The sequence below is a fragment of the Ostrinia nubilalis genome, chromosome 2 (genome assembly GCF_963855985.1).
Source record: "Ostrinia nubilalis chromosome 2, ilOstNubi1.1, whole genome shotgun sequence".
Classification (NCBI taxonomy): Eukaryota; Metazoa; Arthropoda; class Insecta; order Lepidoptera; family Crambidae; genus Ostrinia; species Ostrinia nubilalis.
Window position 1 is genome coordinate 1,363,120 of NC_087089.1, and position 25,974 is coordinate 1,389,093.

Consider the following 25,974-nt stretch of genomic DNA (forward strand, 5'->3'; position numbering starts at 1 on the left):
TAAAAAACAGACTTTCAGTCGGCCGATAGCTTTCAACTTGTATGAGGAATCAGCCGATACCAAATCGGTGTAATGTGCGTACTTTCTACATGCTCACGCTGATTGACAGCTTGACCAAACTTCAGCGGGCAAAAAGTTTGTTGTCTACGGGGTGCCTTATACAGGTTAGCTCAAGGAGGGACCCATCTACAGGCTGTTTTATAAAGATTCCTACTAACTTCTCAAAATTCTACTAAGGATATAAAAATAAACAATTTGTAGAGAGTCAAGTAGTGTGGCGCGTGTAACCTGCTCATGGCAAACGCAACCCCGTAATTTAGCCATAAGAGAATCCGTTCTCATAAAGTTAGAAGAAGTAGAATTAGATAGTAATCTTAAAGAAATGCTCAATCGGTGTACCATATGAAAGTACTTTCCCATCCCATATTAAAAGGTGGCTCTGTTTTTGCTAGATCTTAGATTACATAGGTTACTTTATCATTACAATGTAGGTATATTTAAAAATTAACTCTGTAACTCCGCTCGATATAATCCGTTGCCACATGGTAAATGTTCATGCAGCTATTTGGGACACAAAATTAGTTTCCAACATTAACCTTTAATTTGACGAGTGTCCCAGTTGCAGATCACCTGGCGAAGCATTGGTGATGTGTCGCCGTGCCGATTATAATTTATTGCGTCCGCACATTTGGTGGGACACATTCAAGTTATGAGATGTAGCGAAATTATGCGGTCTTGTTCAATAATAATAATAAATATTCTTAGACACTTTATTACTAGTCCCAAACTAAGCAAAGCTTAAGTACCTACTATGAGTATCAGATAGATAACGGATATACTTCTGAGATGCTGCAATATGCAATGCTTTCTTTGTAAGTTCACCCATCTTAAGGAGTTTGCTCTCTCAAAATAGTCTGGGCCCACAAATCTCCAGATTGACCTTTTAAATCTTTTTTTCTGCCAACTCGATGCTTGAACTTGGCCCACCATCAATGTGCATAAAATATTCATTGTTTAGAAATAACTCAAATACAATCGGAAAATTAGTAGAGCAATCTAACGTGAATAACATTTTATATTTTAATTAGTATTCAGCTCTATCGCAATTTCTAGAGACGTATTTAACGTAATAAACACAAAATATCTCAGAATATGTCATAAATTCTTGAAAAGTCTTGAACCATTATTTAGTTTTTGGAATAATTCAATTATTAGGCTTTTAATTAGATTTTTTACACACCCCACTATAATTTCAACCGTATCCTATTATTAATTGCTATGCTAGTATTAATACAAAAATAAAGCAATGCAAGAAACTTCCTAAAATAACTCAGTCGCAAATTTGCAATTGGAAGTTCCCAAAAGACGCATATTCCTCTTAACTTGGCCCAAACATCCTTCCAGCTACAATCCCGCCGTGTGTCATTTTACGGTGCCCACCTGGGCAGTGGGTCGCACGCGTGTCAATATGACGTCGTGGCGAAACCGCGGGTATTTCGAGTTTACGGCCCGACACGGTACGCAGTGCGGGTGTCTGTCTTGGATATAAGATTTCTTAAAATTACGAAACAAATATTGATATAAAAAATATAAACAATAACTATGATTCCACTAAAAATGTTTCTGTCTTTCCTATTTTTTTAACACAATAATATTATAATGTAATATTAGGATTACTCCTTTTCCCTGAACTCATATTCACTATGTGGCAAATGACAGCTTTGTAACATGATAGTCATCTTTGCAGCTGTCAAAACTGTCGGCCATGTCAATCACGATGGAAATTGGCGTTCAATTTTTAAATTAATATATGTTTTGGAACTTCAGTTTTGAAAATCTGTCTTCACACTCAATCTCAGAGCAGATCACTGTGTTTTATGTACCCCGTGCTGCTTTTATGATCTTATTTATTATTTAAAATATGCCGAGTGTGATAACTATAGCTAGCTATGGTAAACATTGATGGACAGATACATTTCCATATTTACATAATTTTTGGGTATTTGTATGCGAATAAGAGTCGTAGAGATTTTATTTCCTTATTCATATTCTCGCGTTAACATTACGAGTACTGTCTTTGTTAACGAAAGTAGCAGCTGTTATGTAAAGCTTGAGCTTACTTTTTTTTACAACTTAAACTGTATTCGATTTTTTTTTTATTTATTTAGGAAAACAAACAACTGAACAATACATATTTTTTCTTAAGATAGTTCAATAAATATACAGACTAATTGGACAGTCAACACCGTTATCCTAGTTTAATAAAATGAACATGCAATGTATATACCCTACAGATACTTAACTTAATAAATTACCACTACTAATAACATAAATGCGAAAGTGTCAACAAAACGCAAAACGGAACTTCATGATACCTTACAGAACCAACTGTAAACGATCTGCGGCAAACAAGAGAGTACCAACACTGAATCGGACAACAACAATGAAACCCCACGCATTCAAGTGTCTAATCTGTTTCTCTAGTTTTCAAATTCTAGTCACATTAAGTAATATTATCGCAATCGTAAGCATGCATATTACAGACCCACTCCAAAGTTTTAGTATATGAAAAAAAAATATATAAAAAAAAAAATTATAATAATTAAAGTTTTCTCGATTTAATGGAGATTCTACAAAATTACGAATACAGTATGTGCTTAATATTCGTATTATCTTTTTGTTTTATAATTTCTCTTCATAAAATAACAATAGTTTTCAAAACACATTTTACACGATTATTGCTTGATAACCATCAATACACTATTTCTTATATTCAGGTTTTCAAATTTTATTGGTGCGACGAAATATAAAAATATGCTGAATTATGTCATTCTTGAAAAACCGGCCAAGTGCGTGTCGGACTCACGCACAAAGGGTTCCGTACCATTGATTTATGAAATTTAAATTATTATTTTTTTAATTTAAGTTATTTGTAAGAAAGATTACGCGGTAATAAGCGGTTTACGATTTACGAGGTATTAAAAAAAACTACTTACTAGATCTCGTTCAAAACAATTTTCGTTGGTATTTTTTATAGTAATGTACATCATATGTTTTTTTAGATTTTTCATTTTCTTATTTTAGAAGTTAGAGGGGGGGGGGGGGGGGGCAACTTTTTTCCACTTTGGAAGCGTCTGTCACGCAAACTATTCGGTTTAGAAAAAAAATATTTTAGAAACCTCGATATCATTTTTGAAGACCTATCCATAGATACCCCACACGTATGTGTTTGATGAAAAAAAATTTTGAGTTTCAGTTCTAAGTTCTAAGCCCCCAATATTTATTATTATTTTTTAATTTTTGCATCAAAATATTAATGCGGTTCACAGAATACATCTACTTACCAAGTTTCAACAGTATAGCTCTTATAGTTTCGGAAAAAAATGGCTGTGACATACGGACGGACAGACGGACAGACGGACGGACGGACAGACAGACATGACGAATCTATAAGGGTTCCGTTTTTTGCCATTTGGCTACGGAACCCTAAAAATGGTGACGTACCTATATCTGTTAGTAACTTGTCTCTCTCCGAAATAAATAAAAAGATGAGAAAACCAGGAAGTGATATACATATTTAGTAGACTTCAAAGTTTAGGATGGGAAATAAATGGGTAGGGCCGGGCAATCACTCCGCCAATCAGGCAGTAAAGTGGTGCAAAAGACAAAAGCTAGCCTAGAAATTGATTTCTATTGTAGTGAACACTTTTTCGTCTTCACAATTAAGGATGGGAAAGAAATCGGTGGTAGGGCCGGGCAATCACTTCGCTATATAAGCAGTAAGGTGGTGCAAAAGACAAAAACTAACCAATAAATGGGTTTCTAGTAGTGTGAAAACTTTTCTTTAACTTCTCAACTAAGAATGGGAAAGAAACCGGTGGTAGGGCCGGGCAATCACTCCGCCAATCAGGCAATAAAGTGTGCGGTCATCGTGAATCGTGTTTGTACTTCATTGGCCTCTTATTATCTATCACGCTACCACTCTAGTGTGACTGAAGGGAATTGGCGATAATGTTAGTGTTTTTCAATGAAATTGTTCTATTTGTGCGAATTCATTTCAAAACTAGTTGAAAAAATATAGAATTCAAATAGTGAAAGAACTTTTCAAATCGGTCTGGTAGTTTCGGAGTCTATTCAATACAAACGAACAATCAAATCTTTCTCTTTATAATATTAGTGCAGATGAAGATTATATTTTATATAGGGAATATGACCCAAGGAATAATAAATGATCGTTTGAGACAGACTATAATATACTATTCTGCGTCTTTCAAATTGCCTGAGAAATTTATTAATTAAGTAATATATCACTTGCTACGAGATTCGTAGCAAATACGACTACGACGTAGCAAGCAATGTTTTTACAAGTTATACAACAAATAAAATTGTTTACTTTTCAAATAAATTTCTGATTGTGTAGCTAAAAAAGGTACTTTTTATAAAGTTGATGGTAGCTATCTTTATGATAGTGCTGTCCATTTTTTGTGTTATTCAACTCAAAAATATATCTTAGGCTGAGTTGCACCACGTAACTTTTACCGTAACTTTAACGAAAACCGGTGTATATTGTATGGAGTTCGACAGATTTTAGACGTTTGTCAAAGTTAAAGTAAGATGGTGCAACCCAGCCTAAGTATTGAACAGCTATCTTTATGATAGTGCTGTCCATTTTTTGTGTTATTCAACTCAAAAATATATCTTAGGCTGAGTTGCACCACGTAACTTTTACCGTAACTTTAACGAAAACCGGTGTATATTGTATGGAGTTCGACAGATTTTAGACGTTTGTCAAAGTTAAAGTAAGATGGTGCAACCCAGCCTAAGTATTGAACAACAATAACGTAGTCAAAAGTGGAGGTAGGCACTTTGAATAAAAACCTGTAAATACTGGCACTCACGTGCTCTGACGTCAGATGCCAATGCGCACCGGTATGAGTGCGTAAGCTGGATAAATAAGCGATAAAAGAAGGATTGGACAGCGCTTCCGTTGGACTAGATGCGTTGCCTGGCTTCGCTCGATCATCACGCAATGATTTGACACTACAACTCTTGATTTAGAAGCAGAAGATTGTAAATAGCGCTTTAGAAAAACTCTATGTAAGGAGGAAAAGCTATTAACAATTTTGGAATGCGTAAAATGACACGATGGAAATTAGCTACCTACTTGGCACATAGCTTACCGAATACCTGACTTGTTCTGTACTGTATAGTACATCTGTACTGTTTTCATTTAGTTTGATATTAAGAAGTGGAAGGTTATAATACTTTAATTTTTGCTTGCAATTTTTTTTTTATAATTTTTATTTTGAAAATACGCTGAAATCTTTAGTCTTTCTTTAGGTATAAATTAAAACTTGATTTTATTTCAATTCGACCAATCGCAGGCTTGGGCTTGAATCTTAGCTTTAGTTTGTATCCGTCAATTTAGAATTCAAACCTAAGGCTGAGTTGTACCATCCTACTTTAACTGTAACTATAACAATAACCGCTGCTTTTTGTATGGAGTTTGACAGTTTTTTGACGTTTGTTAAAGTTAAAATAACATGGTGCAACCCAGCCTAAGATTCATAGTAAAGCTATTCTTGTAAACGATGCAGCAGCAGCCCCATTTCCGAAGCAAACTTATAAGAGCGAACTCCGGTCGGCATGAGAGCATGCGGTCGGCTGCGGCCGCTTGCCGCCTTTTAGTGCTCTATACAGGGTGCTCGGCCAACGAGGAAATCGTCTACAGGCTGTTTTTAGAGTCGCCGCAGACAACAGACATAATAATATGACATTCTAAGACATTCCATTTATGTATTTAATTTTAATTTTATTTGACTGATTTTATTATCGTTTTACTTGACAATTGTACAAAATATTGTCATTTTTTAATTTATATTATTTGCATGATTGTATAACTTGTTGGCGCGCTGGATTTTCTAGAAGCCTTCAAGCAGCCTTCTAAAATAAATAAAATAAAAAAACAGACTTTCAGTTGGCCGATAGCTTTCGACTTGTATAAGGAATCAGTCGATACCAAATCGGTGTAATGTGCGTAGTTACTACATGCTCATGCTGATTAACATCTTGAGCTTTCAGCCGACCAAAAGTCTGTTCCTTCTGTGGGTTGCCTTATACAGGTTAGCTCAACGACAGACCCATCTACAGGCTGTTTTATAAAGATTATTACTCCTAAATAAGCAATTTGTAGAGAGCCAGTAAGTGCAGCGCGTGCAACCTACCTACATACGTGTTTACCATGAAATAAACGTAACGAAGGGAATATTAGACAGTACTTATCTTACGTAAAAACTCTAATTTAGAATGATTTTCGATTATATTTTGATATGATTAATCGGTATCCTACATTAAAAGTAATTTGATGGCTCTATACGTGTTTACGCTAAATCTTAGAACAAGTCAGGTAATTTATCATTACAATAGTACTTACAAATTAACTTTGCAACTCCAGTTAGCTCTACGCGATATAATCCGTTGCCACATGGTAAATGTTCATGCAGCTATTTGGGACACAAAATTAGTTTTCAACATTAACCTTTAATTTGATGAGTGTCCCAGTTGCAGATCACCTGGCGAAGCATTGGTGATGTGTCGCCGTGCCGATTATAATTTATTGCGTCCGCACATTTGGTGGGACGCGCGCAAGTGATGAGATGTTGCGAAAGTATGTGGTTTGTGTCTTTCTTAAGAGTCTGGCCCATTGGCCCAATCACTGGATTGACCTTATAAACCTTTTTTTCCGGAACTTGACCCACCGTCAATATGCATAAAAGATCTATTGTTCAGAAGGAATTCAAATGCAGTCGGAAAATTAGGAGAGTTTTTAAATTCATAAGTCAAGTTCTACAAATCATTATTCAGTTTTTGCTATTAATACTATAAAGAAGCAATGCAAGAGACTCGCACAAGTAAGAGCCTAAGCACACGATGCGTTGCGACGCTGCAGCGCTGCACCGCAAAGATTTCGGCATATCGCGTGACGCGGCGCCGCTCGGATACCCGCCACAGACATTTCTATGTAACGGCCGGTGCACACATGTCTCCGTTTTACTGTTCCGTTTTATCGTGTACGTTTTTTTTCGCCGATGGCGTATGTACTTGTATGAGCGACTTCACACATGACACAGTATTCTGTATACAGTAATACATACATCGACGAAAAAAAACGTACACGATAAAATGGAACAGTAAAACGGAGACATGTGTGAACCGGCCGTAAGACGACGCAGCAACATCGCTCCGAGTCACAACGCCGCCGCAACTTATTGTATGCTTTGCTCTAACAAAATCACATTTGCGATTGAAAGTTCTCAAAATACGCTTATTGCTCTCAACTTGGCCCAAACATCCTTCCAGCTACAATCCCGCCGTGTGTCATTTTACGGTGCCCACCTGGGCAGTGGGTCGCACGCGTGTCGATATGACGTCGTGGCGAAACCGCGGGTATTTCGAGTTTACGGCCCGACACGCGGTACGCAGTGCGGGTGTCTGTCTTGGATATAAGATTTCTTAAAATTACGAAACAAATATTGAAAAAAATATAGACAACAATTACTAAGATTCCTCTATTAAAATGTTTCTTTCTTTCCTATTTTTTTAACACAACAATATTATAATGTACCTAATATTAGAATTACTCCCTTTCCCTGAACTCATATTCACTATGTGTCAAATGACAGCTTTGTAACATGATAGTATTCTTTGCAGCTGTCAAAACTGTCGGCCATGTCAATCACGATGGAAATTGGCATTCAATTTTTAAATTAATGTTAAAATAAAATTTTTTAAAGATGAATTATGAAGGGCTAAGTTTTTGCGGTAAACTCAAAAACTACTGAACGGTTTTTCATACGAATTTTCACTAATAGATAGAATAGTCCATGTGGAAGGTTTCTGTAACAAACTGGAATTGCTTCGAGCAAGAGCTAGTACATAATATTAAAGTATAATAAGAAGTAATCCATAATTAAGTAATATGTTTTCCATTTGATTCTATTGCCTGAATCTACCCTATCAAAATTATAGTGTCAAACTTCACACCTAAGTCACGAGAGTTTGACTATACCTACTAACCCTATAATACTCACGAAAAATCTTTCATCCAAGAATTACCCACCAAAGATTTTAACTGGCCTTATTTTCTTAAGCGCTCTACAATGTTATTCTTTGCGTCAAATTCCATCATTCTGACAGCCTAGTTGACAGCTTACGACAGCGACGTCAATGGCTTTCAGCCGGTGAATGACATAAGTATAGAATGAAATAGAGCGCGTTTATTTTGACAAGACAACGCTCGTTTGAAAAGCGCTAAATATTTTGTAAAAAATCTTCAACACAAACTGTAAGTGGTATGTTTTAAAAAACAATACATTTTATTTTATACATTTTTAGATTATTTTTAATCGTATTTTTTCTGTGTTGAGTCATAGGATTGGTATTTTAATGTGTTCGTACCTTAGTTTATTTCACCTGTAACCTATTGTGAAATACACTGCAACACCCTTTTAAAATCCTAATATGTATTAGTGGTATGATACCCATTATACGTTAAAAGCTTTTAAATTAAATTTTACTTTCGACGAACTCTTTGTACGCTTTTTTGGTTCACCGCTCTGTCTCGTAAATTGCAGACATCAACTCAAATATTCAGATTACTATGATAAATAGCGAGTCATCCTTGTCGAATAGATATTTATCGCCGTTTTTATAGTAGCGAAATATGTTATTTTAGAAAATATCATAAAATCCGTATCAGATTGATGCAGACTTACTTCCTTTATTATTCTTGGAGCCCTTCCAACGGCCCATATTTCAAATTGCCGAGGTGTAAAAGCATATTTAAGGGCTCCACACCCGCGGACAGACTAATCGCGGTCTAATTATCACATGTTTCGTCAGCTGACCCAATAACATCAACTATTATGATGTACATAGGCGGTGGACGCGTGCGATGGGTGCACGCGCGTTCTAACGCCCAACTTAACTTTATAAATAGAATGCACATCGGCTATGTATTTAACGTAAGGAGCTTTTTCAGTGAGGCGGGCCAGTCGACGCGACCGACTCAGAGCGCCGCCCGCGCCCAGCCGCGCGCCGTTCCCGCCAAAATTCACAACTTTTTTCACGCGCGTGACTTTATTTTTTTAACGAGTAACTTTTTAATCGCGTCGTGCGGCCAGTGCCATTGATGAGTTCGTGCGTCGCCGCGACCAGCGACAGTCGGTGCTAAATGATTTCTAAACTCGGGCGCTAATCATGCGCGTAACCGTGTTTCAAAAATAAAACGTTGCCGATTCGAAACCGGAGCACCTCGAAGGTTAATGACAAAATAAAAGCGTGCATTAAATTATGTGTCTAAACGGTCGCTGCCTGGATTCTTTCGGTTTGTTGACACGTGAGTCTATTGTCGCAAGTTGTTTTCAGGGACTTATAAACAGTGTTGGGACTAACTCTACTAGCATTTAAGTAATGTAACAAGAACACGACTTGATAATTACTCATAAGCTAAAAATACAGGGCTTTAACATGTGAAAAGCCGGCGTTTTCAATGCAAGTTCCTTTGACCGGGGAAGCACCTAGAAGAAGCGTTCATTCTTCAAAACTGGCTAATTAGTAGACATCTGCTAATTAGCTCTTATCTAACGGCTTAGTGTCGTAACTGACGGCGGAGCTTGGCCCGATGTTTTCACACACAACATTAACACGCGGAAATGTTTCGTGTTACAGAAAAATCATCGTATCCACACTAAATGTTACATCTAATTGATAATCGCTTTCTCTTTCATGTCTACAGCGATTTCTTCTCGTGTATTTTTATGGTGATTACGAATAAAAAATATTTTGATACATGTTAGCTACCCGTCTGTGTATTAATTACTGTAAAAAATATAGATAAACGTCTGAAGTTAAATATTTATAGTGCTTATACAATGTTCCTCAATGCAAATTAATTAATGTTTCTATTGAGAAATAAATGTATTAATTTTAAACCGTAAATTTTGTATGGTCTTGTGTTTTTGTGTCATGGTTTCAACACGACAAGATGCTATAACAAATTTTCGTCTGCACAACATCAATCGCTGAAATGCATGCAATAAAAAGTTAAACTAAACCAATGCTACACATGGCCGTAAAGAATGTTGCAACGAAAAAAAAATGTTTTGACAGGTCGTTCGAAATTCAAAAATCGTAATTCACATCGCACGTCAGCCAGCATCAGTTGCGAAACGGCGATAACAGTGCGGGCGTTTGGACAATGTTGACCCATATCGCCGAAGCGACCACAATACGCCTAATCGGGAGCATGACTTTTCCGCAATTAGCCGCGTTCGCTTTTTCAAAAAGGAACCGCTTTCGGATGTTTTTATTCGCTTTTTAAAAGATTTTTTTCTTGGATGACCGATTTTTATGGCTTCAACTGGCCATTAAGAAATAAATCGCTACCGTTTTCAAAAGAAACATTCCATAATGATAATATTTATGGACTACGATAGAAGCCATCTAATGAAATCTTCTGTAAACAAACCAGAATTTAGCGAGGAAACATACCTTACTCTCTTTTCGTAATGTCTAGGCATTGAGATAATAATGTACATAATACGATAATTTGTCTAGGTGGCTTTGTCCGTAAGTCTTTTGTCCGAAAATCTTTGATTGTGATTCAAAAAATACTTTTTATGCTCATACTGTTTCTTATACCTAACTACTTTTAATAAACATTTAATCTAGATGTACGCAGTACGCACTTTGAAGGAAATTTAGTAGGGCTAACTTTGGTCTAATTCTGGTAACTATACTGAAAAATCAACCGTTAAGGAATTCGACATAATTTGTTAAAAGAACATTCGTGGCTATTACATTTAATTCCATTAGAATCAAATTAAAAGGTGGGCCGTAATCTCATAGAAATAACTTTACCCCACATAACTCTTCAGTACACAATTATGTATTTTATGCTATCCACAAAATTACCGTAATATAACCGTCACAAGTCGTATTTAAAACTATAAAAGAACCAAATGAGCTCCGTTAACTCACAAAGGCTGGCTTTAAACAAACTAACCGAAACTTCTGTCACATTGTTTGCAACTCCAGCACTACATTAAAAATGTCCCCAGACATTTCCCGGCATAAATACAGCTGGATAATTGACCTAATAACCCAAAGTTTTACATCAAGCATATCCGTTTACTATAAAACATTTGATGAACGCAATAGTCTGTTTATGTTTACATACAAAACATATAAACATTCGCATTATAATTAAATTAAGTCCCAGTATACTCGGCCGTGCATAAAAACTTCGCGGACGTTAAATTGTCTGTGGTCGGAGACGTCATTACCGCCATTTTGCGTGGACGAGGAACAAAATGGCCGTTATCGGGCTTTCTTTTGGCAAGAGTCGCCGTTCGTTAGGCATTGATGGCTGATTGATTCAATCGTTTGACAGTAATGGCTAGATTATCATATTACAGCTTGGCTTTGGTGCCCTTAGGCTATAACTAGGATTTATTGGTGTTAGGCACGTGTCCACTTTTGGCTCAGCAACTCTTAGTAATATTTCCTCCGTAATGTAAGTTAAATTAGTGAAGATAATGATGACATAATCTCTCTACATTACCTCAAAGAACACGATAGGGTCTTTTTCCACATCTCGTTCCTGATTCTGTAACCAGTAGGTAATTTTTAAGTGACACCTATGAAAACAATATTCCTATTATGTGTTACCATAGGGGTCTTTTAAAAATAAGGAATTGATGGTGAAAACGGGCATTACCTACTCTTGTATTAATCTATACTTATAATAAATCTGTAGAGAGGTCAATTCTGTACATGAAATATATTTTCAAAATAACTATCAGGGGGTGATTAGTGATCGATACTGATGCCAAAAATGCAATCAGTAAAATTTTTGTCTGTCTGTCTGTCTGTCTGTCTGTCTGTCTGTCTGTCTGTATGTTCCTTATAGAAACAAAAACTACTCGACGGATTTTAACGAAACTTGGTACAATTATTCTTCATACTCCTGGGCAGGTTATAGGATACTTAGGAATTCCCACGGGAACGGGCATTAGCGGGAAAATCCTTTTGTATGAAAAATCTAAACCGCTTAATGTTAGACGCTTGAAATTTGGCATGCAGGTCCCTTAGTAAACTTAAAGCTTAGTTACAACAGGATATTGCGAAATTCCAACGGGAACGAGAGTTAGCGGGAAAAAACATTTGTATGAAAAAATCTAAACCGCGTAAGATAAATGAAGGGGGTAAAACGGGATCCACGCGTACGAAGTCGCGGGCGGCCGCTAGTCTTCTCTAATGCTCTAACTGTAAATAGGTTACACAGGAGCTTTGACTGTCATTGGACCCGCAAAGATAATCTGAAGAAAGTAGGAGAAAGCCAAAGATCAACAAAACCCTTTCATAACATAGTATGTGACTATACTCAGCACTGGCCCATTTATTGTCCTGAAGCAGTGGTAGGGTTAATACTGGGACGTGTAAAAGTGCTTTTTTAAAGCCTACTTACAGAAATAAATAAGTTTTACTGAGTTTTTTTACTGAGTTTTACCTTCAAAAATTAAACTCTGTACGGTTAATTAATGTGTTTAAATGTTTTTTTTGTTCGGTATTTTGTGTGAGAATTTTTTTTTTCATTTTTGTCTTTTGGACTCTCGGAAACTTGTTCCGGTGTTGAAAAAAAAATCCTCACGGGTTGTTGACCAAGTTATTATTATTATTAATTATTATTCGAGTGCGAATTCGAAGATACCTCTTGCTAAACGAAACAAGTCAGACATGGTTCGTTTGCTAGGTTATAAATTGTCGTAAGCAATAAAAGTCGAACGGTGATTTTAGCTGCCGATACCTCTACGGTGAGTTAGCGTTAACTATCTCACAGAGTTGTATATCACAGGTGATTCACCTTTGTTAGAAGCACAGTTTACCCCTTAGGCTGGTTTGCACCACCTAACTTTAACCGTAACAATTATAATAACTGGTGCTTTTTGTATGGAGTCTGACAGATTTTTAACGCTTGTCGAAGTTAAAGACCTATTATCGTTATAAAGACAAAGTCTGGATTACACCATCGGTAATTTTACATTAACAAACGTCAAAAGTCTGTCAAACTCTGTAAAAACACCTGTTAAGGTTATAGTCACGGTTAAAATAAGGTGGTGCAACTCAGCCTTGAAGTCCGATATCTGGCCAACTACCTATCGTTATAAAGACAAAGATTTATCATTTACTTAATTTCACGTTATTGTCTTTGAAACTGAAAGCGTAAATTAGTTTAATTTCGGAACAGAAATCTTTTTTGCCAGGAAAGTAGGTTTGCTAACCTATGTGCACTGCATACCAAACTAAGGAAGCCAATAACAGTGGAGTAATAGTCTACCTGCGACTCCACTTTTTTTAACGAAAAACATCACTAAGTACTTACCGTACTTTGAGTAGTAAGTAGGTATACCTATATCTCTGGTAAACCTATTGATTAAAAAAACCCTCTGATATTAGAATGAATAAATGATGTAATCACCTTGTATTGACGGAATAATTTTCAGAATTGGTTAAGCTGTTCTTTAGTCACTGTATTAAAACAAAGATAAGAAAAATCTTAAATAGGTATTAACTATAGCCACAGAATAATAATAAGTACTACGTACAGAAGTTATACTTCGCGAAGGTACTATTTAAAAAAAAGTATGCTCCATGTCATTATCATATGGTGTAATTTAGCCTGTCTCAAGAGTCAAGCACCATTTTGTTGACAAACGTCAGTGATCGGCACTGCGCCGAAGCTATAGGGCTGATTTCGGTAAAATGATGTGACGTGAGGTGCCAAACTGCGGAAAATGGCGGAGGAAATACATGATTTAGCATGAATTATCATGAATAATATTAACTACTTATTTACCTCTCAGTGTCTTGAGGCAACTTAAAAAAGTACATTCTGTGTTTTTATTATTATTTAGGCAGTTAAATACTGCACAGTATTTAGTACACCATTTTCTTTATTTTCTTCCATCATACACAAGAATACGCGTGCGTGAATCAATGTTCGCTCGTATGTGAGGCCTTGTCGAATAGTATCCTGTAGGTGGGCCATCGTGCGTGTTTTGTTTTCGATGTAAACTCGCGGAGATGAACAGGCCTGCTATAGCGCTTAACTTAGTGCTTGATGTATGGGAGCCTCACGGGAGTGGTGACATTGACATAATAATATTATGAAATACAAATCTTAAGCATATAGTTCCAAAATACTGAACTGTCCTATCCGTGACATTGACAGCGGGGCGCCAACGTCAATACTGGATAGCTGGTTCCTATTTTTGCCATGTTGGAAACTACATAGTTAAACGATGGTAGCGTCCCCCTGTCAATGAGTTTGGTGGGACAGTTCAGTTTAGGTCATATACAGAGTGGAATTTTGTAATGCCACCTGGAGGGAAAGTACTCTTAATATTTGTAGATATAATTTTTTTCTCAAAGAAAACATTCCTTTATTTTTGAAAAGAAATAGAACTGCATTTGACGCTTGACGTCTAAAAAACACCCTCACATACCTCAAGCACTGAATGAGCTAAGCACTAAGCCTATAGTAATCGCGTTGCAATTTACTTATAACATCATTGTTTAAAATGAGGTATTTTTACTGCAGGATATAGCTGGCTGGAATTCTTTATAACACCGTTAAACGACCTTACGTCATTTGTTTTCTTAAAGTTCACCACGAGAGTAACCGCGTAATCCCATAATCCGCGGGCATTACCGCTGTCACGTTGTTACTGATCTTGGACAATAAAAGACCTAATTATAGCATTTTAAAAAGCCGTAAGTAGCAGAAGTGGGGTGACAATGTTGTGGCGAACGTGAACCATGAGGTAGGTTTTCGAATGCTATGGAGAAGAGAAAAAGAAACTGTAGGTACTTACACTGCACTTGCAGTGTTGCACTGTTTTGATTTCTCACTTAAGTTTAAAAAATAAAAGCTTCTTTTGGAAAGAGCTGTTGTGATTGTGACCCATCAATTTAGGTTAATAGATTTATATGCTATGATTATAATTTTTACAGTTTATCGCTGTGGAGTTGAATAAAATTCAGGAGGTCTTTAGCAATGTTTTCAAATATTTTTTTTTGCGGACAACCTGTAAAATACTCTAAAACTGTAGACCTAAAATAGAGGGAAAATCTTAGCTTACACCTCATATCGTAATAAACATTAAGAACCGGGAAAAGGTTTTATACAAAAATATTCAGGACACGGTTTTTTGTCCTGAAAAACTTTGTTTTCGGTACTCCAGAGGTTTTCACTCGTCAACGCAGATATAGTTAGTTACATCTTTTTCTTAAGATCGCTTTCGGCTAAGTCCTTCCTTAATCACAGTCACCCTACAGCGCAGAGCTTTAGTTCGCGTTATTTTAACTTATACCTATTTCGAGTCGGATCAATTCGGTCGGCGACCGGCTTGTCGAGACAACGCGAACGTCGTAGCTACATCATTAGCAATGTTTAAGGATCTCCGGGGTTATTCCCAACGTGAAGATAAGTTTCGAATGCTTCCATCCCTCTCTGGCAAAGGATGAGCAACAGTGATAGATAGACCCGAGAGCCGAGACTAAAAATAAGTAAACGGTGTTGAGAATAGACCTGCTGTTTGGACTAATATTTAAGGATCTGCGAGGCTATTCCCAACAACTTGAAGATTAGTTTCGAATGCTTCCCTATCCCTTTCTGTCAAAGCATGAGCGACAGTGTCAGAGAGACTTGAGTTTAAGTAAACGGTGTTACAGAATAGTCCCGCTGCTTGGACAAGAAAGAACGTCTGGATGGAACGACTCGCGGGGGATTTGTCGACAGCAATTACAAATAACTTGATTGAGTACAAACACTCTAAATTAAGTACTGCTTGTAGTCGTAGACAATATACTTTGTATTGTGTATTTTTAAAACTATATTTACTCGCACATAGTTCAAATTAATGATCGTCTGAAATTTGCTAAAAGGAAATAATAGATTTATGCATGTGATTTATCACACATAACATAATCTTTTGACGAACGCTGCTTATCTTGATCAATTTAATATTTTAATTATGTTTCACAGCTTCATTCTTTGCGATTTATACATTTATTGGTTTACATATTGTAGTAGCGCCCCCAAGCACTAGCCTTCCACGCATTTTTTAAAGTTATTTTTATTTTTTAAGTCGATTTAATAAAATTCAATTTGATTGAATCGAGTTTAAAAAATGGCAACACTTAAGTGACGTATTTCCGAGTACCCCCACTACGTAGCTCGCTTTAGCCGGCGGCCATTTGCTGCGAGTCATTCTGCGTTCTCGTGCTCAAGCCTTCGCACGTACATTCGGAGCTCTACGCTTTCAACATGGGAAATAAGAGGAAATATAATTCTGAAGAAGAAATACGGCGTAAAATACAAAAATTGGAGAAGAAGCTACAAAAGACTCGTCAACATGTCCAAATATCGGACGAAGAACCCAACCGTAAGTAAAAATTATTATATTATATTTTTGGTGATCCAATAGTGATACGTGATGCCAACTCTGGGCTCCCACTGTCACGCTTATTGAATCAACCTATTGGCCATAGAGCGATACGTGCTGCTAACTTTGGGCTGCCACTGTCGCGTCTGCTAAATCAATGTGATACGTGCTGCCTTTTTTGGGCTAACACTGCCACGAGTATTGATAAATTTGGCCCTCCAAAAATGTGCTATTCTCTCGAAAGTATGCGACACGTCTAAAAACCAAACTCTTTGGTTGTTTCAGTCGACGCCATCGTCGAGGAAGATGTCGGCAGTGCTGTAATAAGCTTACAGGATGAAAACCATCCTGAATCACTGTGGCCTGAGTCACCGTGCCCAGTATCACCGGCACGACTTGACTCCCCGGAGCGTGCCGCACCGGGCCTAATATCACCCTCCAAATCTATACCTGGACCCTCTTCGCCAAAAGAGACGCAAGAAGTCATGCCATCCGAGTCTGTAAGCCCTACCGAAGCGGTTTTAGACGATGATATTTTGCAACTGTTGGGTGACGCTCCTAAGGCGGAAGCCACTCTCGGTCCGGCTATCCACAAAGACGTCGCCAACAGGTGGCAAGAAATCCTAGCAAAGGGTCTTCAAAAAGATGTTAAGGACCAAATTATGCAGCAATATTCGGTACCAAATAACTGCGATTTATTAGTGGCACCTACGTTAAATCCTGAGGTTAAGGTCGCTATTCGAGATGTTATGGTGAAACGAGATTCGGCACTAATGTACCAACAAAAACAGCTTGCAGTAGCTATTTCTGCTTTAGGCACAGCTGTAGACTCAATTCTTTCGAATGAAACATCCAAACAAAAGATTTTAAAGCCAATAAGTGATGCGTGCCGCATTTTATGTGACATACATTTCCACGAGACTAAGACTCGTAGGCATTTCGTTATTACTTCGATTAATACTGAACTGAAGGATTCATTGGTTAACACCGTTAGAAACAATCAACTTTTTGGTGACAATATTACGGAAAAAATTAAAACTGCAAAATCCATCCAAAAATCTGGAGAGGCATTGAAAACCGTACCAAAACCTACATATAAAAATCCAGCTAACAAACCAAGTACAAGTAAGACTAATAATTTAAACTACAAACCGCAGCAACGGAAGGCCGACAACAAAACAACCGCCGCTGCTGCGAGAGGTCGACCGGCCTACCGCACGACGCGCCCGGGCCCCAGCGACTCGTACCGGCCTCCGCACCGCTCGCCGCCTCATCAGCCGCCGCCGCCGTCGTCGAGGAGGACTCATCGCACCTAGATCACGAGGTACTGTACGCTGGCAGACTCAAATACTTTTTACATGAGTGGTCACATATCACGAATGACCCCACTATTTTATCGTGGATAAATGGATATAAGATACCATTTTCCTCAATGCCAATCTGTACTAATAACCCTAGTGTTTATCCTCGCTCGGATAGTGAAAATAAAGATTTTAACGAATCTATTAACCATTTATTAAAAATTAATGCCATATCTATATGCAATCCTGTTAAAGGACAATTTTTGTCTAGTGTCTTCCTAGTGCCAAAACCGAATGGTAGTAAACGATTCATTCTTAATTTAAAGTGCTTAAATAAATTCATAAAAACACAGCACTTTAAGATGGAGGACTATCGTACCGCATCAAAACTTATTACTGAAAATTGTTTCATGGCATCAATAGATCTAAAAGACGCGTACTTTTTTATTCAGATTCATGAGTCTCATAAAAAATATCTTCGTTTTAAATATAACGACATTATGTACGAGTTTAATTGCTTACCTTTCGGTTTAAGCACGGCACCTTATGTTTTCACAAAGTTGATGAAACCAGTCTTAGAATTTTTGAGGTCACGTGGGATGCTTTCTGTTATGTATCTAGATGATAATATGCTTTGTATCGGACAGGATTATTTTGAATGTAAAAATAATGTTAGACAAACCAAAGCCCTTTTAGAGAGCTTAGGGTTTATGCTAAACACTGAAAAAAGTTGTTTGGTTCCTAAAAAAGTCACAAAATTTTTGGGATTCATTTTTAATTCTGAAGAAATGACTTTAACTTTACCTGAAGCTAAGAAAATTAAAATAAAAGACACACTTTTAACATTCAAAAATACCCGTAAATGTAAATTACGTGAGTTCGCGAGGATAATAGGTTTATTAATATCATCTTGCCCGGCTATACAATATTCCTGGTTATACACCAAACTATTTGAACGCCATAAGTTTTTATGTTTACTTAAAAACCCAAGTTATGAGCAATTTATACATATTCCATGTTCATTACAAAAGGATATAAATTGGTGGTTAGATCATATAGACTTTGGATATTTTTCACTTAAGGTCAATCAATATAAACTTGAAATTTTCTCTGACGCCTCTACTACTGGTTGGGGCGCTTACTGTTGTGGACAAAAGAGCTATGGTTATTGGAAGGATGATGAAAAATCTTTACATATTAACGAATTGGAACTGAAATCTGCTTTTCTAGCACTTAAATGTTTCGCTAAAGAGATGTTTGACTGTAATATTTTACTTCGTATAGATAATGTAACTGCTATATCCTGTATTAATCGTATGGGTAGTGTTCAATATAATCATTTAAATAAACTCTCAAGGCAACTTTGGGAATGGTGTGAAGAGCGTCGAATAATTGTTTTCGCTTCCTACATAAACACTAAAGAAAATAATGATGCGGATTCACTTTCACGGAAAAAGTTTCAGGACACTGAGTGGGAGTTAAACGAATATGCTTATAAAGATATAGTTAAAAAATGTGAATTGCCCGAGGTAGATTTATTTGCTAGTCGATGTAACGCAAAATGTTCAATTTATGTCACATGGAAAACTGACCCTGATGCATGGACTACAGATGCTTTTACCATATCATGGAATGGAATTAGATTCTACGCTTTTCCACCATTCTCACTTATTGTTAAGGTATTACAAAAAATTGTAAATGACAAGGCAGAAGGCATCGTAGTAGTGCCATATTGGCCAACACAACCATGGTTCCCTCTTTTTCAAAAATTAGTCATTTCTGATGTTATGTATTTTGAGCCCAATATTAATTTATTGCAATCTCCTTTCAGGCTGCATCACAGTCTTCACAAGACGTTACGCTTAGCTGCCGCGAAGTTGTCAGGCAAGCTCTACTAAAAAGATTCTTATCTCCAAGATCAGTCGAAATTATGTTAGCCTCCTTATCAGACAATACATATAAACAATATAACGGCTGTATCAGAGCCTGGATTACCTATTGTGCGATCTATAATTATGATTATATGAAAGTTTCCGTCCCTATAATCATTCATTTTCTCACGAGTATTTTCGATAAAGGGGCTAAATATGGTACTATAAATTCTTATAAATCCGCCTTGTCATTATTGTTAGGTAAAGAATTATTAGATGATGACCGTATAAAACGGTTTATAAAAGGTGTTTTCAGATTGAGACCCACGGTACCAAAGTATAACATGACTTGGAACCCTAATATTGTTTTAAATTATTTGGCAGAAAAGTGGCCTAACGTAGATCTCGATCTGGAAACACTTTCCAAAAAGACCCTGACTTTGTTGGCTTTGGTGACTGCTCACCGTGTCCAAACATTATCTTTGATAAAGTTAAGTAATATCACTACTCAACCATCTATCGAAATTACCATTAAAATACCGGATTTAGTAAAAACCTCAAAACCAAATTCATTTCAACCCCTTTTAAGATTGCCCTTTTATAATTCTCGTCCCGAAATTTGTCCCGCTAGATGTTTAGAAGAGTATATTCGTAAAACTCAAACGCTTCGCAAAAATGATAATGATTATTTATTCATTAGTTACAAACGTCCATATTCTAAAGTCACATTACAAACTCTAAGTCACTGGATTAAAAATACTCTTCAATGTAGTGGTATTAACACTGATATATTCACTGCACACAGCACTCGTCACGCGGCGACTTCTTCAGCCAACAAATCCGGGGTCAATATAGATGTTATTAGGAAAACTGCAGGTTGGAGTGATTCATCCTCAGTTTTTGCAAAATTTTATAATAAGGAAATTGTCACAAACTCCAATCAGTTTGCTGAATCGATATTAGATGCATGCTTGTAATTCCTGATGATTTTTTCTGTAAAGAAATGTTATTGATTATAGTATAATATATAGTATTTCTTTATACATATATTTATGTTACATTATTTTAATGACATAAATAAAAACTTACCTGTTCGTTTCACATTTTATTTTATTTTCATAATAGTTACTCTCTCAACATCCTACAATATGTAAACCAATAAATGTATAAATCGCAAAGAATGAAGCTGTGAAACATAATTGAAGATCAAACGAACTTAACAAGTGAAGTTCGATCATAATTATGTGAACAGCTTCATTCGAAGCGATTTATACACACCCACCCTATCAACTAAACCCTCCCTTAATCTGAAACTAAAAATTAAAATATGAAACGATTTAGCTGTAAACAAAATGACTCGCAGCAAATGGCCGCCGGCTAAAGCGAGCTACGTAGTGGGGGTACTCGGAAATACGTCACTTAAGTGTTGCCATTTTTTAAACTCGATTCAATCAAATTGAATTTTATTAAATCGACTTAAAAAATAAAAATAACTTTAAAAAATGCGTGGAAGGCTAGTGCTTGGGGGCGCTACTACAATATGTAAACCAATAAATGTATAAATCGCTTCGAATGAAGCTGTTCACATAATTATGATCGAACTTCACTTGTTAAGTTCGTTTGATCTTCAAATATTGTAGGTAAGTTTAAGGGACTATCTAGAAAAGAGACAGAAATCTTAACCAGGTATTTTGTGCTTTCTTTTATTTCAGTTCCATATAATTTTCACGAATTGGTCGTTGCTTGAACAATATCAGCCTAATCTGTTACAAGCTACATTTTTGTAACAGCAAAAACAATTTGAATAATTTACAATGGATTTTTTTAAACTCTTTTGTTTTTTAAACCATTGTATGCATCATTGATCGTGAAATAGTGTCACATTTCACCGCTGTCACAGATAACGTTGCAGGCGCGAAACCGTATGCCTTTGCCTATAAATATTTAAAAAAACTTCGAATCTCATCAACTTTTTTTAAGCAGTACCAAAGCGATCGCATGAATCATGGTCGGCTGAATCGCAATTAGAATAGTCATCCGGACTTTTGTCTCTATCTCCGCCGTAAGGAACGAAGGGGAGGGATAATGTCGGATAATGATGCTATGCTAAAACTGATTTTATTTTATTTCCATGCAAATTCGAAGTTGTGGAGTCCTTTGCGCGTGTACCGGAGCTGGTAATAAAAATGTTGTGGTTTTATTTCTGTATCGGGGAGAAAAGGAATATTGTAGGCTGCTGTTTATTGTGAATATAATAGTTAACAACCCAGCAAGTATTGTTTTAAACTACAAAATTATTTCAGTTCATGCAACTGTGTTTTTGAGGATCATCATAATAATTACAATCTTTTATAAATATCGTAAACTAGGCTAATAATATCTACCATCCTGAAAATTATACTGAAACGGGTTAATAAATCAAAATTGTACCTCCAGAATAAAAACGCTTGAAAAAGTTATACGTACCTTTAAGTACCATAACATTATTTCTAGTCTATTCTTAACCTTTACAAAGTCGAACTTTTTAGTCCGAATAACGTAATTTTAAACAGGCCCCTTCGAGTGGCGAAATATCAAAGATTCGGCACTCAGGACAAGGGCCAGCCGATGCCAGATACGATAACACTTCCTACCCTCCGAGTCCTGACCTTCACAGATCTGTGCGCGATACCCCACGTTGGCATCTACAAGAAATACGCGTGAATCCTTCATTTTTGATTTTTTTGAGAATATTAGTAATTTGTCCCGTTAACCCCTCGTGATATGCTTTTGGGGGGGTTCAAACCCGCGTTCCTCGGATCACGAGTCTGCCAGTCCCACACTTTCTTTCAAATTGCAATGTTCTATGTGATAACGTCGATTGCGTGAAACTTGAATACTTTATTTACAATTTAGAATGTTTGAAACACAAGTTCTTTAGTGCCAGAACGGTGACTAAACAATCAACACAATCTTTTGAAGTTTTTCTAGTACTCGATAACTAATTAACACTATGAAAAAGTTCAGGGAAACATGCAAACGAAATGATGATGCACGGTTGTCATTCAACGATAGAAATTATGTCCTAGTTTCTATTAGATGATGAGGATTAGAAACTCTTTTGATGTCACGCCAAAATTAAAACGTAATTGGGTTGTAAACTAGAATGAATTAAAGAAATAAAGTTTTATTTTACATAAGCTTAAATCTTGGATGTGATTTGTCAGTGTGATTTAGTACTGTCGTTTCTTTTTTGTTGCTTACTCATACTATCTTTTTGAAAGTGTAATTATAAGGTCATTGACGCAAAGATGCATCATCTGTATATTGCTTTTGTCTATGTATACCTAAGTAATGATACAAAACAAATAAAGCTAGGACAGATTTTGAACATATAGAAGATTTTCTAACGGATCCTTTTTCTTTGCGGTCCAGTTTAGTCTTAGCGATTTTTCGGTTTAGGTTTTGGTTCGATAACTTATTTGTCTCTCATCTCATTTTAAGAAAAAAAACTTGAGATTTAATCAATCTAACTCATTCTCAGACTCAGTTTCTTAAATGAAAAAAGTTATGACAACTCACATGGCAAGTCCTACCAATATAAATCGCGCTGTATGGTGGTCTATATCATTCCAAAAGGTTTATTTTTACCCCTGTTTGCCATCTGTCATGTTAGCAGGAAGGAAACCGATCTATAACTTCAAGGTCTTGTCGATTCTTGTGATTAATTTCGTTGCAGGTCCAAGTAAAGTTAAACTTGTTAGTGTTACCACAGACTTTCTGTTTATTGTTTTAAACTTTCATGGTCACTAACATAATAATAATTATTAACATAACAATAAAATGTAGGTACCTACGTGGTAGCAATCCCGGCAATATAATCATTTTAAGACATTCTGTAAAGTAGTTTGATTTCATAGGCGGTAAAAGCTGTAGCTCAAATTTGAAAACACTTTTGTAGAGACGAAAGGTGGGAATATTTTCGTTATAATAAACTTAGCTACCAACCCCGGCTTCGCACGGGTGCTATGTATTATACCTTCGTCTTGAATCACTCTATCTTTTGCTAAAAATGCATTAAAATCTGTTGTTACATAAGTTACGCACAGACAACGGGAGTGACTTTCTTTTAGGCTATTTAAAGAAGACACAATAAGCCGTAAGTGTCAGTTTTTTACAAAGGTAGGTTCTTAATTAATTTCACTCCTAGTACCATTACATTTAATGTGTTCAGTTCATAATATTGAAATCGATAGCAGTTTCCAGAAGCCATCTTGTCTCTCACGCGGCTGTTTAACAAGAGCGACGACTGAAATACAGCCGTTAGACAAATAAAGCGGCTATAATTTTACTAGGAGGAAATTGTTGATGAATTATAAACATAAATTAAACACTTAAGATGAATGGTGGTACACATGACTAATGTTTTTTTACATTTGCTCTTAAATAAAAACTTAAGTAGGTTAAAGTTACAGTAAGATTTGTTTCAAATAAGTTCACAAACGAGTCAAAAAATATTAACGTACCCAAAGTAGACCCTAGAGATGTTTTAAATGAATAATAAAACAATATTATTGAAATAAATCATCATTATGATCAACCTATAGATGTCTGCTGAAAATAGGCCTACATACAAGATCCATCTCCATTAATGTATACACGCTGTTATAAGTAGTACCTTATCTTCGGCTTGTCCTATTCTTTTTCGTCAGCAACCTGCGAAATAAAAACACCCGTAACAAATAAACCGTAATATTCATTATAAATATTTTACATTCGCCTCCAAACTAACATTAGTTAGCCGCACTTACTCCGATCGATTGCAGATTCACTTCCTCAATTACGGCGATACTCGTACCTCAATCGCGTGTCATACAAACAAACGGAAGATTTGTGGCGGCCAGATGAAATCAAGACGTTACCTTGAACTGTAGAGTTATTCGGTTAACTCATTTGTAAAGGTTCGGCCAAACCAACGCGTGCAAATCGCGTATGCGATGGCGATGGCGATTACTGCGCGTACATTCATCGCCGCGACCAATGACAGGACGCGTGTTGATGTGAACTCATCGCTACAAATTCATACATGGCATCTGATCGCCATCGCGCACGCAGGCTGGACGCGCTGGTTCGGCTGAACCTTAACATCCAATCGTGGAAATCTTAAATTAGTTCATTACGTAGAGATCTGCTCTATAGGAGGCCTATTGCGGGAAAGATATTTCAATTCGAGATCGATTTAGTGATCCCTAAAATGAATAAAATACGTATGTTGTAGTACTTAGGCTAGATATATGAGTGAAGACGGTTGCTTTCGGAAAAGTGGTTTTGGGTGTGGTGTCGAATTTTTCTAAAACAAAACTCACGATTGATGAGCTCGGATGTAAAGGGACAATATTCCTCAAATCATAATTACCAATTCGAGTGTGGCAGATTATCTCTCTCTCTCTCTCTCTCTCTCTCTCTCTCTCTCTCTCTCTCTCTCTCTCTCTCTCTGAATGCCTTTAGAACAACTGCAAAGGGCATCTTCATTTTCATGCAACAACTCTACATGATACAGATAGGTCGATTCGATTTCATCATTATCATCATCATTTCAGTCATAGGACGTCCAATGCAGAACATAGGCCTCCCCCAATTGTTAATTATTTCCTCAAAATAATTGCGCCTATTTTATTCATCATTCTGCTTTCGAAAACCAAATCTCATTTAGTAAAGTATTTAAGAAATGAAAGGTTGGAACTTGGAAGGAATTTATTTTTAGATCCTATCATCAACATGGAGTCTCTGTCAATAATTGATTTCTGATTAAATTCCTGCTAATCATTGTAACTTTTGGTTTACTCTTGTAATGGCTTTTTAGTTTCTCGTCTTTGGATTTACCTTGTGTAACATAAAAGTCAAGATCAGAGTTGGACTTTCTTTATTAAGCTTTTAAAAATCACTTTTGCACGTCCCAGTATTAACCCTACCACTGCTTCGGGACAATAAACGGGCCAGTGCTAAGAAGAAGCAGCGCAAGAAACTCAAGTCAATATAGAAATGTCACTTTCATGTTCATACAAAAGATGAGGTTTTATCTCCTTATAACATAATATTCAAGCAAAAAAAGTATTTAATACGTATGACAAAAACACTATTTTTATATCAACAACTTCTCTCCAAACTAGATTTCGTCGGATCAATTATTTAGCCCAATAAATCCTCTTTAGAATGTTTATTTTTTCACACCGGTAACACTGAGTCTCAATGATCGCCAGACCACGTTGTAGATATCTGTGGTTGTAAGAAGTTCACGTGTAGGTATTTATAAAT

The 25,974-nt window shown here is 36.5% G+C and overlaps 1 protein-coding gene across 9 annotated transcripts in view; it reads left to right on the forward strand.

Annotated features, from left to right (window-relative positions):
- The window catches only part of LOC135079326 (innexin shaking-B), a 91,013-nt gene that overhangs the window by 6,324 nt on the left and 58,715 nt on the right, over positions 1-25,974 (forward strand). The window contains exon 1 of one of the 9 annotated variants that reach the window (XM_063973958.1): positions 9,059-9,319. The exons of 1 other annotated variant lie outside the window; for it this stretch is intronic. The gene's annotated coding sequence lies outside the window, so the exon portion shown is untranslated. Of the gene's footprint in view, positions 1-9,058; positions 9,398-25,974 lie in introns of those variants that run through there. 7 more of the 9 variants (XM_063973981.1, XM_063973975.1, XM_063973966.1 and 4 more) reach the window with 7 other exon arrangements.